This window comes from Vulpes lagopus, chromosome 24 (genome assembly GCF_018345385.1).
Source record: "Vulpes lagopus strain Blue_001 chromosome 24, ASM1834538v1, whole genome shotgun sequence".
In the NCBI taxonomy this organism is placed as follows: Eukaryota; Metazoa; Chordata; class Mammalia; order Carnivora; family Canidae; genus Vulpes; species Vulpes lagopus.
The window spans coordinates 10,616,713-10,633,857 of NC_054847.1; the positions used below are offsets into that span (position 1 = coordinate 10,616,713).

At 49.5% G+C, this 17,145-nt stretch overlaps 1 long non-coding RNA gene across 1 annotated transcript in view; it reads left to right on the forward strand.

The window, feature by feature from the left end:
* The window catches only part of LOC121481913, a 43,521-nt gene extending 26,687 nt beyond the window's left edge, over positions 1 to 16,834 (forward strand). Inside the window, exons 3-4 of the long non-coding RNA XR_005985443.1 lie at positions 8,413 to 8,569; positions 13,287 to 16,834. This is a non-coding gene — a long non-coding RNA (uncharacterized LOC121481913). The remainder of the gene's footprint in view (positions 1 to 8,412; positions 8,570 to 13,286) is intronic.
* The last annotated feature ends 311 nt before the right edge of the window (positions 16,835 to 17,145 follow it).

A 17,145-nucleotide genomic window follows, 5' to 3' on the forward strand; every position in this document is an offset into this window, starting at 1 on the left:
GAAATATTTATCTTATCAACATATCTTCCTCTTTAGTGTATAATTTTGCTTGTGCTTTCTAGCGTATCTATGTATTTATTGATGATCTACTTCCTATATAGAAAAATAAGCAAGTTTGCATATCTTGAGGGTGACCAGAAACATGCATAATTGTGAAAGGTGGGAACTCATGACATCATTCTGCCTCCCTTGAAAAGGGCAGAAGCACAAGGACACCACCATCCCAAAGAGAAGCACTTTAAGGGTGAAGGTGGGTAACTGGAATGTTGCAGAGCAGAGCTTCCCACTGGACGCCCCCAGTATTGCTGATAGGCCCTGATGGGTGGTATGTTGGTCCCCTGTGACCTTGGAGGAGGAGCTGGGGCAGGTCACCTCCAGGAGAGAGCAGCCTCGTCATTTGATCCTGGTGTGCTGTGACTTGTGACAGGTGGGTGCACCATTCAGAGAACTTGAGAGTCTGGATGTGTGCACTGGGCTTCCTTTACCTGCAAGTCTGATGGCCTTGGTGGGGGCCATGGCTATGTGTCAAGGGGCAGGAGCCACGTGGTGGGCTGAGACCAGAGCAGGGGGTGAAGATGAGACCAGCCCCTGCTCTCTGTGAGTTGGAGGTGAGTGTCAGGTGGGAGAGGCATCAGGTCAGGGCCAGGCTGGGGGCAGTCCCCAACAGGAGCCTCAGAGGGCCATTGTCCCCAGTCTAATAGGAGTAAAACATTGCTGACAGATTTAGATGTCCAATCTCCCCTGGATGGCTGAACACTTAGGTGGGTCCAATTTCTCATAATTATGTACAAGGTTGCAAGGAACTGCTTTAACAGATGTGGCTTTAAAAACATTTTAATCTCTTTTTTTTAAAGATAATTTCTGCTGGCCTTCTTAGTATCCAATCTTCTGCCCTTCACCCTGATTTTTTTTTTTTTTTGCCTCTTTTCTTGAACCTGCCTCTCCTTCTCCCTTCTTCTACAGGTGGGATTTGCCATATCCTAGTTATACAGCTCTCAGACAAGTCACTTGATCTTTCTACATCTTGTTTTACTTCTATCTTTAAAAATAAGAAAAATATAGTCAAAGCATGAAAAGTTTTTAGGGCAGGGAAAATAGTTTGTGTGATACTATAACAATGGATATCGGTCATTAAACATCTGTCCAAACCTATAGAATGTATGACACCAACAGTAAACCCTAATGTAAATATGGACTTTGGGTGATAATGATGTGTCAGCATAGGTTCATTGACTGTAACAAATGTACCACTCTGGTGGGGGGTGTTGATAACGGGGGAGGCTGAGCATGTGTGGAGACAAGGAACATATGAGAAATCTCTGTACCTTCCTCTCCATTTTGCTATGAACTTAAAACTGCTCTGAAAAATACAGTCTTTAAAAATATGCAAGAAAATACCAACCCTAAATGTCTCCACAGGTTCATTTACAAGGGTTAAATTTAGAAATAAGCCCCAAATCCATCAAAACAAGATTATATAAATCAAGTGGTAAATATAAATAAAACACGTGTAAGCCAATTCATACGCTGCAGTGTGGTGCTTTTGCTCAAATAATAAGGGTAGAGGGACGTCTGGGTGACTCAGTGGTTGAGGATCTGCCTTTGGCTCAGGGTGTGATCCCAAGATCCTGGGATTGAGTCCTGCATTGGGCTCCCTATAGGGAGCCTGCTTCTTCCTCTGCCTGTGTCTCTGCCTCTCTGTGTCTCTCATGAATCAATCAATAAAATCGTAAAAAAATATAAGGGTGGAAAAATGCACATGTGATCGTGCATGAAACTGATAATTAGCAAGAAAGTTGCCAAATCACATACATAGTACAATTCCCCTTTTTAATAATCATTTCCCTGAATATTAATGCACTGAAAATGGATATACAACATGGTGTACTTGGGTGGCACAACTGGTTAAGCCTCTGACTCTTGATTTTGACTTTCATGATCTCAGGGTGGTGAGATCAAGCCCCGGGTTGGACTCTGCACCCAGCGAGGAGTCTGCTTGTCCTTCTCCCTGCTTGCGCTCTCCCTTCTCTCTCTCTCTCTCTCTTCCTAAAATGAATATATGAGTCTTACAAAACAAAAGGATGCACAATAAAAGGATAAACTATTAATTAAATAATCCCCTGGGGACTGAGGAGGAGAAATATTTGGGGGTGTTTTTTCACTTCATATTCTTTTTTTTTTTTTTTAAGATTTTACTTATTTATTCATGAGAGACAGAGAGAGAGAGAGAGAGAGAGAGAAAGAGAGAGAGAGAGAGAGGCAGAAACATAGGCAGAGGGAGAAGCAGGCTCCCTGCAGGGACCCTCATGCGGGACTCGATCCTGGGACCCCGGTTTCATGCCCTGAGGTGAAGGCAGACGCTCAACTCCTGAGCCATGCAGGCATCCCTCACTTCATATTCTTACTTAAATGTTTTTAAATCAATATGTAACAGAAATAATTTGGGGGAGAAAAAACCTCGCTTGTCCTCTTCCCCAAGTGCTGAAACTCTGGTGACATGCTGTACGTGAAAGCTCTCGGGATACCATTTCTATCATACATAAATACGGAAGGATAATTTTTGTTTTTTCTTTTTCCCTTTTCATAGTTTTCCTCTGTAGAGAGTTTTTAATTTCTACCCTGTACCATGATTTCTGTCTCTGAGCCCCTGTGTCTTGTCTCCTTCCTCTGTAGTTCTCCTTACCCTTCCCAGCCTGTCCCTTCTTGTAGATAATATGTGACAGTGATGACAGTTTGGAGGAGGACGACTCTCTACCCATTGCAGTTCTCTGCTCCCCACTCCCCCAGCTTCACATTCGGCCCAGAGAAGGACTTGGCTAAAGACACAGACACAGACTCCCCGTGGCTGCCCTTATTACTGCCCCTCACCCGCCCCCCCCCCCCCCCGGGGCCCCATCGGCAGGTCTCTGGATGCTCCTGGCCTGCGGTGCATGGACTCCAGAGCCAGGACGCCCAGGACCAGAGCCCCCCACCCCCCAGCTGCCACCAAGAGCCCACTTCCCCAGAGCAGGGCAGGAGCAGCGCCTGGCATGGCCAATGCGGCCGAAGCCCTCAGGATTTGCTAGGAGGCGTTGTGCTCAGAGCTGACAGATGGAGTCATATGGGCAAACTAATTATATTTTTCTTTTTTTTTTTCCTGGGCGTTTGTGAGTCTGCAGGAGCTTAATTTATGTATTAATTACACCTCAGAGCTAAATGAGGGGGCTGGAGTGCCTCAGACAGCCTTTGCATTCATTAGGAAACATTGCACACACATTTGGCTTCGCTTGGAAACAGCTGCTAAAGCTTCCTTCTGGGGAGCGTGCACGGGGGTCCTCGGGGGAGCAGAACTCTTTGGGCAGCGCAGGTGGGTGGCCCAGGTGGAGAAGTTCTAGGCCGAGCTTCCATCCAGCCTTGTGACCCTCTGATTAACCTCACTCACCTCCCCACCGTGCCTTCTCCACTGAAGGGGGACAGATCCTTGCTGCGCTGCCTGGCCCAGCTGCCCTGGCTGCTGCGTGGGTTCCTCTGATTGGGTTTGGGATGGTTGTGTTGCACTGAGTCGCTGTCTCCCTGTTGTGGCCCTACAGTGAGGCCATCAACCTGTTGACAGAGGCTGGAAGGGAGCTGCTTCCAGCAGAGTGCCCCCCCCCCCACCTCCGTGAGCCGTATGCCTAAGGATGGGCCTCAGGTAGGCAGGTGAGAGGAGAGGGATGGGGCTGGCTTTCTCTTCTTGAATCTGTACTTGGTGGCGTCTGGTAGACTTGGTGTGGGGGCTCAGGCAGTGCCCAGTGGGGGCACTGGGTGAGACAGGGCCCTTGCAGTGGTCAAGAAGGTGGCAGGGAGCAAGCCATAATTTTTGTAGCTGGATTTTAAGGACTTGGGGCTCCTTAACTACCCCACCCCCCAGGCCCCCAGTTCTTTCTCAAATCTTGCTGCAGGATCCCTGTGTTGCTATCTCATGTCGTGGGTGGGGATTTGTGGGAAAGGTTCTGAGCCTACTTTTTGGCCAGTTTTCATGGAGCAAGCAGGCCTCATGGGGCACGGTTGGGGATTGTTGATATTAAGGTAACCAAGCAGAGGAAAGGATGGAAGCCCTTGGGGTGGGGACAGCAGCCTCCCACCTCTGAGATGCTCTCAGGGCCAACCTTGGAGGGTCTGCATCTGGAGGAAGTATTTTTTAAAAGGGCTCAAGAAAGGCACCAAGTAGGACGCTTGGGTGGCTCAGCAGTTGAGTTTGCCTTCAGCCCAGGGCATAATCCTGGAGTCCCGGGTTCAAGAGGGGGGGCAGGGAGGGCAGGAGTGTCCTTAGGAAGCGAGCTAGAGCCCTCTCACAGAGAGGCCTGTCATGTTCACCCAGTCATCACCCTTCTTTCGTCCACTCAACCAGGGGCAGTATGTCAGGTGGGGCGAAAGCCAGGTGGGGCTGGCACTGCTCTAACCATATCCTGGAATCAGATGCCCACCGGTGTCCACCTGGGCAGGGAGAAGGCATTAACTTTTGGCTTCTCTACAGGGGCCTAGACACAGTGGTCCTGACACCTTCCCCAAAGGATCCTGGGCTTGTAGACACCTGCTTCTTCCCATCTCCTCAGGCCCTGGCATCAGCCTTCTCAAGACAGGATGGATGGGAGCCTGCTTGACCTTTCTGGGGAGTGTGCTGCCTGCCGGAGAGGTGGCCAGCATGTTTGACAGATACTGCTCTGGATCCAGGCTGTCCAAATGCATTTGTCTCATCCCCCTGAATCCAGCCAGCCCGGGAGACAAGTCTAACCCTTCCTGACAGAATCAGTTCAGCCTTGTTCTCTGAGCAGGGCCCAGGGTGGGCAGGGGGCTGGCTGGGGCTGGCTGGGCTCTCTGACCACTGCTGCCAGGGGCCTGCGGGCCAGGGGAAGATGCAAAGGAGCCCTGGTGGGCCCAGCAAACAGGATCCAGCCCCGTGGGCAGAGCTAGAGCTGTTAGAGGCAGAGAGGGGTCTCCGCCTCTGTGGCTTCTTCCAACCCCAAGGCCAAAGTAGAAGGTGGTTAGGGAGAGGGGCCTGCTTTTTCTTCCACCCTCATCCCTATCCCTGTTCTGGGGAAAAGCTCACGGTTTTTGGACTCAGACCAGCCTGAGTTTGAATCCAGGATGTAACAGTGTGGAGGAGAGGCAAGAGGGATTGTCTGGAATTGGAGAGCATGCATGTGGACTCCCCACTGCAAGTCTAACCTGCCCACCCCACTAGGCCTGTCTTTGGGCCAAATATGATTCCTTCTGCATTTGAATGTGTCACCCTGCAGCCAGTGCTGGAGAGCCCACCTTGCGGGGCTTGTCCCCTTTGCCTCAGCTTTGCTGTCTCTGGCCTCTTTAAGAATTGGCGGAGTCTCAATGTTTATGAAAGCTCACCTTTTCTAGGCAGGAACTGCAGACTGTAGACGTCACTTGGGGGTAGGATGGGGTGAATGGGGGTCTGGGCTGAAAGTTGGGAGGGCGGTCCTGCAGCTGCAGAGAAGGCTGTCTGGAAGGGAAGGCAGGCTTGTGTCCAGGAGTGTTGGCATTGCCAGCCCATCCGGTTTCTAGACTGCTGAAAGGGGAATAAAAAGGGCCATGGAAGAGCTCATCTCTGGGTCTTTCCAGATGTCAGATGGCAGGACCAGGCAGCTGATATGTGAACAGAATCCTAATCAGAAGCCATGCCAGCAGCACTGGGTGGCTCAGCAGTTGAGCATCTGCCTTCAGCTCAGGGCATGATCCCGGGATCGAGTCCCATACCAGGCTCCCCACAAGGAGCTTGCTTCTTCCTTGGCCTATGTCTCTGTCTCTCTCTGTGTCTCTCATGAATGGATAAATAAAATCTTAAAAAAAAAAAAAAAAAGGATCCATGGTCAGCTATGTCTCCTGCCCCCAACCTCACAGAAGCCAGTGACAGACTGGATTGCCAGGTAAGGGCTGGAGGTCTGCTCCTGGTCATTCATTGGAGAAACAGAAGCCCTGCTGGGGGTGCTCCAGAGCCTGAGACACTTCAAGAGAGGCAGGTAGAAGCCCAGGACCTGCCATATTCTTGGGGATCAGAAGACAGAGGAGATATAAACTCCTGCCCTCAAAGTATTATCAATGCAATGTCCCCTTCACCGTGCACAAAGCAGCGAGCGATGAGGGCACAAGCCCAATCTCATGTGGCTCTCCTATGCTGCAAGGGAGCAGAGCCTGAGACCGGAGGGCAAATACCAGGGAGGTGAGGCCAGGAGACACCAGGGGGAGTGGAGAAGCAAGGTGAGGCTGGGCTGGGCGAGGGGTGCCACATGCATCTCGGGGTTGTCTCTAGAAGGAGTGCTTCTGTACCAGCTCCCACCGTCTGCTGGCTAGGGGCTGGTCCAACTCCAGGCTTCTCTCTTCCCTGGAAAAGGAGCAGAGCAGGTCCTGGCAGCCACTCAGCATTTTCTGCATCTTGGACACAAAGATGCAGGTGCTGGCAGTTGGAAGGGTGGCCCTCTGTGCACAGAGGTGGCATGGACCCGAGGTGTCTACAGCATACCGCTAGTCCCATTGTCCAGATGATGAAACTAAGGCTCACCGAGGTGCCTTGTACAGGGTCCCCTGGCTGATGACAGCTGGCCTGGGGTCTCTTTTTGAGGCCCCAGTCTTACCATGTGTCAAACGGAACTCGTGATACCTAGGATCATAACCATGAGGGCCGCGCCCTCCCCCTGCAGGGGCCTTGTGAGAGTGGGCAATGATGGCTTTGGAGACTTGCTTCTAATGTCCAAAGCTTTGTGGAAGGCGGCAAAAAGGATGTGAGGCTACACATAGAACTGGGTTCAGATGCCACTGGTGCTACCCGATGGCAATGTGACCTTGGGGAAGTTGCTTAACCTCTCTGAGCTTCTGCTTCCTCATCTATAAAATGGGGCAACTAGCCTATTTCTGGAGGAGTTGTTATGAGGATTACATAAGAAAACAGACGACAAAGGGCTGCATACATGCCTTGCATCCTGCCCCCCTGCCCCCCCTTCAAACTTCATCATAATTCTGTAGAAAGGTGTGATGTTTAAACTCTCTGGTTCTTCTCTAGGTGGTAGGTAGTGCTGGTGGGGTGGAGGCCTCCCCATCACTGGGAAGGGGCCTGAGCTAGATGCGGGTGGTGGTTCCCTGCTTAGTTCCCTTCTGGTCCCAGGAGCTCTCCTGTTACTGGTGAGCTGTTTCTTTCTGCCGGAAGGCTACTTTATGAGTCACATAAACAGGGACTTGACAGGGGTTCTTTAGAACAAAAATTTCCACTGTCTTTAGAGAATCTGACTCTCCGGTTTCCAAATTAATGAGGGCTCAGATTGACCCAGGGTCTGGCAATGGTTCGTTCCCACTTTCAGCATTCCCGACAGGCTCTCTCATTCCCCTCCTCTCTCCTGCTTTATTTCTACCGACTGAAAGTAACCCCCCTCCTCTCTCGGTCTGCTCATATTTTACCAGGCTGTGGGGTTCAAGATGCCCTCTCCTGAATGCCCTTTGCCTTTGCATGTGGCCCCCAAAGCCATTCTTTTCTTTGCTTTTAAAGATTGTATTTATTTATTTGACAGAGAGAGAGAGAGAGAGCGCGCGCATTAGCAGGGGGCGGAGAGGCAGAGGGAGAAGGAGAAGCAGGCTCCCAGCTAAGCAGGGTGCAGGCCTGATGTGGCATTTGATCCCAGGACCCTGGGATCATGACCTGAGCAGGAGGCAGGTGCTTCACCGACTGAGCCACCCAAGCGCCCCCAAGCCCTTCTTTTCTCATCCTCTGGTTTATAAAACCCGGATCAGTTGTCCCCCTGTTCTCCGGGAACCCTCCCCGGCCTCCCCAGTCAGAACCAACCGGTCCTGCGGCTGAGGCCTTACCTGGATGAATCCCAGCGGGGGACTGGGCGGTAATAACCGCCCGCTGCCACCAGGGAGCGCCTAACAGAAAGCCTCGAGGGGCCGCGTACCTCTGGGTCTCCTTTCAGTTTGGACCCCAAGTAGGAAGTGACCCTTGCTTCGGTGTGCAAAGGACACCGGGCCATGGGGACAAGGATGTCTGCAGACACTGTCCTCAGAGAGACAGGAGCTGTGGCCCCACCTGCATGCACCTGTACCTGTTCATGGAATAGCTGAGAAGGAGGGCTTCCCATTGCCCTTCCCAGAAGGAGGGCTGGAGCAGAAACCTGCCAACTCAGGGCTCAACTAAGGTTCTCAGCAGAGACGTTGGATCAGTGATGCTTAAAATACATATGCTCCCTCATAAAGCCCCTGGCTTATGAGGCCAAGAGTCAAGTCTACCTGGCAATTAGAATCAAGATTCCAGTCCAGAGTGGGTCAGACAAACCCAGGAGACCCCTGCCCAGATTCCACCCTGAGGAGGCTCTTATTTCTCTGGGTGAAGGCTGCACCTGATGTGTACTTCTGAGGGGCTCTGGTCACCTTCCTGTCTTTTATCCCCTTCAGACGAGGGGACCCTCAAACCATGTCTGGTTCACCATGGTGTCTGGGGTGAGGCCTGGTCCAAGTCTATGGGGCACGTTGGAGGGTCCCAGAAGTCTTACACGAAAAAGATGGCAGTGCCCTGAGCAAGGATCCAGATGAAAAGCCTCATGGAGTAATGGTGAGTTAAGGGAGTGGGTCTACTCTTACCCCTCCCACCAAGTCCCCTCCCTCCACGTGAACCTCTCCAGACTTCCCTGTCTTCTCTTGGGTGTGATGATCAGTCGTCTGTGTCAACCTGGGGAGGCTACGGTTCCCAGTTAATCAGACGCTAATCTAGGGTTGCTGTGAAAGTATTTTACAGATGTGATTAGTGTCTGTATAATCAGTTGACTCAAAATAGGGATTACCTCAACAATCTGGGTGGGCCTGAGTCAATCAGTTGAGGGACTTTCAAGAGCAGAGCTAAGGCTTCCCTGAGAAGAAATCCCCTGGTGGACAGACAGCAGCTTCAGCCCATGCCAGAAAGTTCCAGCTTGCCCTTCTGGTAGCCTACTTTATAATTTTTTTTTATTTGCCTAGCCGGCCTTCACAGTCACTTAAGCCAATTCGTTCCACCAAATCCCTTAACATATATGCCCTGTTGGTTTTGTTTCTCTGGTGGAATCCTACCTGTTGCAGATGGGCTGGGCAGGCTCCCTGTGCCCAGGAAGGGATGATGAATCAGAATGACAGACACTTGATATCAGGGCACTCACTGTATAGCAGGCAGTATGCTGAGACTGATCACATTGAACCCTCCAAGCATCATATGTCACAAGTAGTAGTAGTCTCCCCATTTTATAGATAGGCAATGGGGGCACAGAGGAGTTAAGTTCTGTGCTCAAGGTCACACAGCATGGTGCAGGCCAGGATCGGAAACTCTCAGCCCCAGAGGACAAGTTCCTAACCTTTCCCATACTAACGACCCCTTCTGCAGCCTGGTGAGGCCATGGAGCCCACTTCTGAAAGATTCTTTCCTATGCATAAAGTAAAATGCACAAGTTAAAAAGAAAACAATGTTTAAAGATTATCAAAATATGTTAAAGCACAAATTTATGATGCGATGCCGGGTGTGCTTTTTCTATTAATGCTTTCTGTTAACTAGACTTCAGAGGGCCTATATGTCATGTGAGTCTATGTCCTAATATCTGTAATTTCTGTTCTCTGCCGTGAGAATATCTGAGATGCTTCTCGGTGGTAAGCTTACAAGTACTGCTAACACTTCTTGTGGTTCTTTGCTTCCTTTCCTAATGGAAGAAAATACTAAATTCCAATTAGGGTGATAATAAAGATGTGTTTCTTCCCCATCAAAATTCACAGATTCCCCTAATAATCTCAGATTGGAGGGCACATTTTACCACCCCCTGGGGGCCTGTTTGGCAGAGTTTTCAATGGAACTAGTTCATGATCACAAGCCGAAGCCCGGGCGCACAGCAGGCACACAGCAGAGACATCTTCCCCTTTCTCCACTCCAGGACTCAGAGAGGCACAAGGAGTGAGGGTGCCATAGGACGGCACAGTCACCTGGAATGACTCTTGGGCCGAGCTCAGCCCCTGTAAGCCCTGAGGGCTGGCTCACGCTTGCTCTGGCGCTGGTGACCCCGGGCCTGGGCCTGCTTGCATTCCCCACACATCCATGGTGTCATGGGGACACCTGGTCCGGAAGCTCCCTCGCTATTCCTCTTGGAGACAGAGGCCATGGCCACCCATGTTTCCCGCAGACCCTTCCCGTGTTTGTGTCAACATGGGCCACACTCAGCCAGCTGGCTTAGCCCCTTGCATGTAGAGTAGCTTTGCTGCCTGGTGGCTGAGGAGGGCCAGGCAGAGCGTTTCCAGGCAGGCAGCGAAGAAGGGACCAAGGGTGAGAGGTAGGCTAGGCCCCCTTCCCTGGCTCTGCTAGAAAGGGAGCCCATGAATAGCATCCCCACATCTACCCCCCACCCCCTGAAACCATTAGGCCAGCGTGATGAAAAATAAATCTCCCAGCAGGACCACATGATCTTGGCCTCAGCCTGGCTCCCACCTCTACCCTGTCCCCTGTTTCATGACACTTCTCTCACTGGGAGAAGGGCAGGGAGAATGAACTAAAATGCTCTGAGTGCTCATTACCCTCCAGCACTTTGAATTCATGATCTTATCTACTCCTCTTCACACCTGTGAAGTGGACGTGCTGCCATGACACAGATTTGACAGGTGAGGAAGTGCTGCTTGGAAAGGGTGTCACCCTGCAGTAAGAGGCCAGGATCTAAACCCGGCACCAGCACCAGGGTCCATTGTCTTTCACCTCACATGCTGCTTTCCTCTTGCCAGCCTTTACCCATCTCTGATACCCAGCTCTCAGGCCGCACAGGTGTTTCATCATTCAGAAATTCTCTGTCATATTAATTCAGACTAAAGTGTTAGTAACACAATAGGTTACTCTCTCCTGGTAGCTATGCTCACTTTCAGAGAATGACTTTGTTGTATGGCACAGAGGCTGAGCAGGATTCTTCAGGGTCTTGTAGGACAAGAAAGGTATGAGGCCTGGGTTGTGGTGGGTTGGAGCTGAGAGCTTAGAGACCAGTGTTGGCAGCTGGGGTGGGAGAAGACCACCATGCCCAACTCCACTTGAAACATTATTTGCACTGAGAGGTCCTCACCGGTTCCACAGGTCCTTGTGAGTGAATTGCACTAGCCTCTGGGGGAGTCCCCTTCTCTTGGGAGGGCCAGTGAACTCCAACCCATAGCTATGATTCCATTTTTGCTCTCACTGGAAGGAATAGGAGAGAAGAGCAAGAGCAGGGGAGGCATCTCTGCTCTATGAGTTGGGGACTGGCTGAGTGCCTGGGGGACAGGAGCTAGGGCCCAGAGAGAATGTCCCTGCTCCTGGTCTGCCTCCTAGGGCTTGTCCAGGGAGATGCTCACTCCACTCGCCTTCTCCCATCTTGAGCTCTAGTGATTATCTAACAGAGGGAGAATGAGGCCGGGAGAGAGAGTGACTGTAGATTCTTGGGAGGGCCTGGACTTGTAGGAGGGAGGCTTCCTTTAGTGATATTAATTCCTTGCCCTCAGTTTGTTTTAATTGAAGTATAATTGCCGTACAACGTTATTTAGTTTTAGGTGCACAGCATATTGATCTGACAATTCTATACATTACGCGGTGCTTGCCAGGATAAGTGTAGTCACCATCTGTCACCACACAATAGTATTACAATATTATTGTGTATATTCTCTATGCTGTACTTTTCATCCTCGTGGCTTATTTATTTTATAGCCAGAAATTTATATCTCTTAGTCCCCTTCACCTATTTTGCCCATCCCCCCACCCACCTCCCCTCTGGCCACTACTAGTTTGTTCTCAGAATTTATGAGTCTGCTTCTGTTTTTGTTTGTTCATTTTTGTTGTTTAGATTCCACACATACGTGAAATCATATGGAATTTGTCTTTGTCTGAAGTATTTCACTTAGCATAAGTGAAGGTCCAGCCATGTCATTGTGAATTCCTGCTTTCATTTTTGTGAGATGTAAGCTTCTGGAAGTTTCCCTCCTCTCAGTGCATGCTCCAGAATCTTGCATGAAGTTAACAGGCCAGTCAGGTTATGTGTGCTTAGGGGGCAAGTATCAGGGTACTTGAAATTGGATTGTTAACACACTTGCCTCTCCCTGCACCTGCTCCTGCATATCCCTTGATCCTGCTTTCCTTTTCCTCTCTTTTCTTCACCCAGAAAAGCCCAAAGTATGTGTGTGCACGTATGGTGTAGAGGGGAGAACAATGGGCAGAGTTGACATTTGCCTCCAGTCCTCCTTCAAATCCCAAGAGATAAGGAGCATTGTTAACTTTTTAAGAGGAGGAATAGGTTCGGGGAAGAGAAGTGACTTGCTCAATGTCACACAGCTGGTAAGTGGAGGGAAGGAAGGGACATGAGCCATTCATACTTTGCATCTCATCATGCTAGTGAACAGCAGAGGACTTCATGTGTCACTCTCCCTGGCAATGTGCAAGCATGAACAATGAATTAGTTGATTAATTATGCCCATGATGAGCACCATGGCTGTCCCAGATGTTATGCCATGCACTGGGGTACTAGGGATAAATAGATTGTAGTTCTTGCTCTCAAAGAGCTCATAGTACATTGGGGGAGGTATATAATGTAATGATTGCAATTGATTGTGGCAAATTCTCTAATAAAGGTGGATGACAAGCCAAGATGTTGCTCCAAGATTATAGAGCAACTAACTACTAACTTCTGCTTCAGAGATTCATGGAAGGCTACTCCTAGGAGGAGACTTGAGAATTGGGTTTTGAAGGCTAAAAGAAATTCATCAGGAGTTTGAAGTAGTAAGAGGAATGTTCCACGTGGAGAAAATGAAACAGCTTGTGCAAAGGCTGTGTGACATTTCTGTGGAAGCCTCCGGGAGATAATGCCTTAACCCAGCATTTCCTGGACTGGGTTTCACACATATTAGTGCCCTTGCAAATAATAGTATCAGGCAACAGTAGGGCTTACTCCATGCTGGGCACTCTTCTAAGAACTCTCAATGTATTAACTCATTTAATTTTTACGCAGCCCTCTGAGGTAGGCTCTATTGTTATTCACATTTCACAGAGGAGACAGCAGCACAGAGAGGCTAAGGACCTTGCCGAAGGCAAGACAGCTAGTCAATGGCAGAGCCAAGATTGGAATTCAAGCAAAAATGTTCTAGAATCCATGTTCTGATTAGTACATAAAATGTGGCCGAATATGTCAGAGAAAAATAGCACAGTGACCTTCGGCCTAGTAAAGACTCTGGAAAATACATCAGCAAAACAGACACACACATGCACATTTTTTGACCAAGAGTTCTCCAAACCAGTTTTTTTTTTTTTTTTTTTTTAGCAATACACTTTTATTTTCCTTTCAAGAATGAGCACATGGAAAATCCTTTGGGAATTGCAGTCTTGTCCCTGAATGTGACTCCTGTGGAAGCTGGACCCCTTGTTTGGGGGCTGGAGGACTTCTCTAGTTCCTGATGATCCTGGTGCCACCTTCTCCCAGAGCTGCAGCACCCCACCACCCCCCAAAAGACTCTACCAAGACCATGTGCTCCTTCCACACACTTTACAAGGCAGGGAAACAAAAAGCATTCAAGTTTGAAGGAAGCCCTTTTGGTGTTGTCACAGCTGCACTTTTAGCCTTGTGCTTCATTTCTCTCTCCTGACTGGGAGGAGAAGGGTCTGCTGGAGAGGGTTCGTGGTTGCCTCATTATAGCTGAATTTCATGGTGTGTGTGTGTGTGTGTGTGTGTGTGTGTGTGTGTGTGTGTGTGTGTGAATGGAAACAACATTGGGCAAGAAGCCAAGAGGAAGGGAAGGTGGGAGGCAGAGAGGGAGGACCAGTTCTTCTCCTACCCCAACCTCTAGCCCAGCTAACAAGGGAAGTCTCTTGGGCAGGGGTGAGGCTTGGAGAGGGAGGGCATATGTACAGTGTCCAGTGTTTCCACAAAGAGCTGTGGCTTCACATTAAAGCCTGGGAACATGAGTTAGTTCTTGGATTTCTGAAACCTGATCCTTCCTGCCAAAGGAAGTAAGGCAGCCACAGCCATTAGCACCACGGACAGCGACAGGCCTGCCAGGTGAGCCCTGGGGAAAGGCTGAACTTGCTCAAGAAGCAGACAGACATCGGTAGGACTGGGTTTTAATAGAATCGTTGGATATTTTTGCACTGCATAGATGGGATCTTAGCTGTACTCACTGGCATCTATACCCTGCTCTGCTCATCTCTCATCAAATGCACACAGGGTCCCAAAGGAAAAAGAAAAATGCTTGCTAGTGACCCAGAAGACAGTACCAAAGGGAGGGTGATGGAACCAGGAGATATACCCACGTGCTCCAAGGGTGCACAGAGACGACTGAGGTCCCAGGAGCACTGTGGCACTGTATCAGATTCCCTGCCTCGTCCGTATCTCGAGAATTAGCCTGGAGTAGCTGCCCATAAATGGTGCAGCGGTAGAGTGCCCTGCTCCAGGGCTAAGTTCTACATCTGCCTGACAAAGGGCTGAGTCTCCCTCTAGGGGAAATCCTTCTGGTCTCAGAAGAACTTTTGAATCTAAAGCCTTCTTCCGTCTGCAATCAATAGGTATGTTTTCAGGACGTGGAAACTTTATTAACAGCACAAGAGAAGCACAAGCCTGCGAGGAAGAAAGCAAATAAGCCTCCGGTGGCCTCTGGAGCTACTGGCAGCTTGCTGTGCTGCCCAGGGGGAAAAAAACACCCAGCACTGGGCTCTCCTGTCTCATTCTGCTCTGTCATAAATGCATGTTGAGTGTTCAGTCCCAGGGCTAGCCCTGTGGGGATGAGGAGACCAAATGGCAGGGTCTTTGCTTGAAGAACATCCAGCCTCCTAAAGGAGAAAAGTCACTCAGAGAAAGCAAGATGATGCAAGAGCCATCTGAGATTATCACTTGTCACATGTGTCCCCCCCAGCCCTGGAGCATAAGTGGGTCACATGTTGGTGAATCTTACCAGGGAGGCGAAAGAGGAGGATGAAAGGTAATCTGTATAGGCTTGCTCAACCAGCAAGGAGCAGAATGTTTCTGCTTTCAGCTAGATTTCCCCCTTATCTTGTGCACAGTAGGCACTCAATAAATATTTGCTTCATGGATGAATAATTAAACTGTACCACCTTGCCTGCTAGAAGACTGGCTGGCACACTGTGGGAATGAGGCTGGCTCAGTGGGGTGCCCCAGCTTGACTCACTGTCACCTGGGGTTTCTGTCTCAGCTGTCTTTGGCAGCTGGGAATGTTATGGGGCACTTGGCATCTGGAGAAAGCAGAGCAGGGGCAGCTATAGATCACAGCCCCATAAAGACCCAGCCAGGGCAAGCTCCTCAGAGGAAAGATAATTAAGGCCCCAGTCACAGTCTCTGTGGGTGGGTGAGGGCCGGGTGAGGGCTTTCAGGGGCTGGCTGACCCTCTTGATTCAAAGGTGTTGCTGCTGCTTCTGGGCTAATGGGCCTGGCAGGTGCTTCCTCATTGGTCTGAGTAGGGCTGCCTGGATATCTTCAGGGGCTGAAGCTCGAGGGCTATTCCCCACCCCCTTCAGCTGTGAGCATCCAGAGCTAGTGCTTGAAATGAGAAGGAGCCCTTGGGTCACAGTGGCCCAGCTTCAAGGAACGGTGGGAGCTTGTGTACTCAGCCTCACCTACCCTCTAGCCCACGACTCAGGGGCACTTGTTCCTCCCTGAAGAACTGGGTATTTGTACTCATACCCCTGGTGTAGTGCCCAGCATCTTCCCTTCAAGCGATCACTTAGTAAACACACTGGAAGCCTGAGGAGCTGGGGGTTGGATACAGAGGGCAAGGCTCATTATAATATCTCCAGATAATATTATATATTATATCATTATAATGTCTTCAGAAGCGGTGCATCAAGAAGATGGAGAGGCATCTGACTTCAGCTCAGGTCATGATCCCAGGGTCCTAGGATCTAGTCCATCAATGTTGGGCTCCCTGATCAGGGGAGAGTCAGCTTATCCCTCTCCCTCAGCTCCACCCCACCCCTCATATGTGCTCTGTCTCTCTCGAATAAATAAATAAAACCTTAAAAAAATAGCCGAAGGGCATAGTGATTAATATTTGTGGGGACTGGAGGCTTGAGAGGAAAGGTGGTACCTACAACTTACTGTCTATACCAGCCCTGCACAGATCCCTTTGCTTTTAATAGCTCAGTCTCCTCACCTTGCCCCAGTCACCCTTTGGAGGGCTCCACCCCCATTCTCCACCCAGATCTCTTGACAGTTCAAATCTTACCCGTCCTTTAAAGTTATGCTTTGTCTCTTTATCTTTGGACAGGCTTCCTAAATGCTGTGGCCATGGTGACTTGATTTTGGCAGCCTCTTCCTTTCCTATCTATTCTCCTTGTCTACACCACCTAAATAGATATCTTACATGGATGTTTGGGTGCTTTCTATTTTTTATTTAGTCTTGTCCCTCCAACTGGACTATAAGCTCTTTAGCAAGGCCATCATCTTGAATCCTCTCTCTCCTGCTCCTAGTCACTGCACCCCATCCCACCCCTGCACAGCAGTGTTCTGCATATGGTAGGTGCTTAATAAAATTCTTACTGAGAGAATGAATGAGCAAATAAATGAATGCATAAGAAAGGAAGGAAAGAAAGATGAGAAGAAAGGTGGGGTGGGGGGAGGAGGGAGGGAGAGAACAAAAAATCATTTTGGTTTTTGCAAAAGCTAGCAGGAACTTGCATGGCTGGTAAAGTTAGTGCCCCCTCCTTACTCTCCTTTCTTATTCTTCTACCATACAAAGTGTCTTTTTGAGCAAACCGTGACATGAGATAAGGGAAATTTTCAAGCAATATACAATAGTCAAGAACTATATTTATTGAACACTTACCATGTTTTTATTTTCTTTAAAGATTCATTTATTTAAGAGAGAGAGAGATGAAAAGAGCGCATACCCACGAGATGAGGAAGAGGCAGAGAGGGAATCCTTAGGCAGACTCCCTGCTGAGCGCAGAGCCAGATGTGGGGCTCAATCTCACCACCCTGAGACCATGATTGGAGCCAAAACCAAGAGTCTGATGCTTAATCAACCAAGCCACCAGGCGCCCCTTACCATGTTCTTTTGTGTGTGTGTGTGTGTGTGTGTGTGTGTTTTAAATAAATTTATTTTTTATTGGTGTTCAATTTGCCAACATATAGAATAACACCCAGTGCTCATCCCATCAAGTGCCCCCCTCAG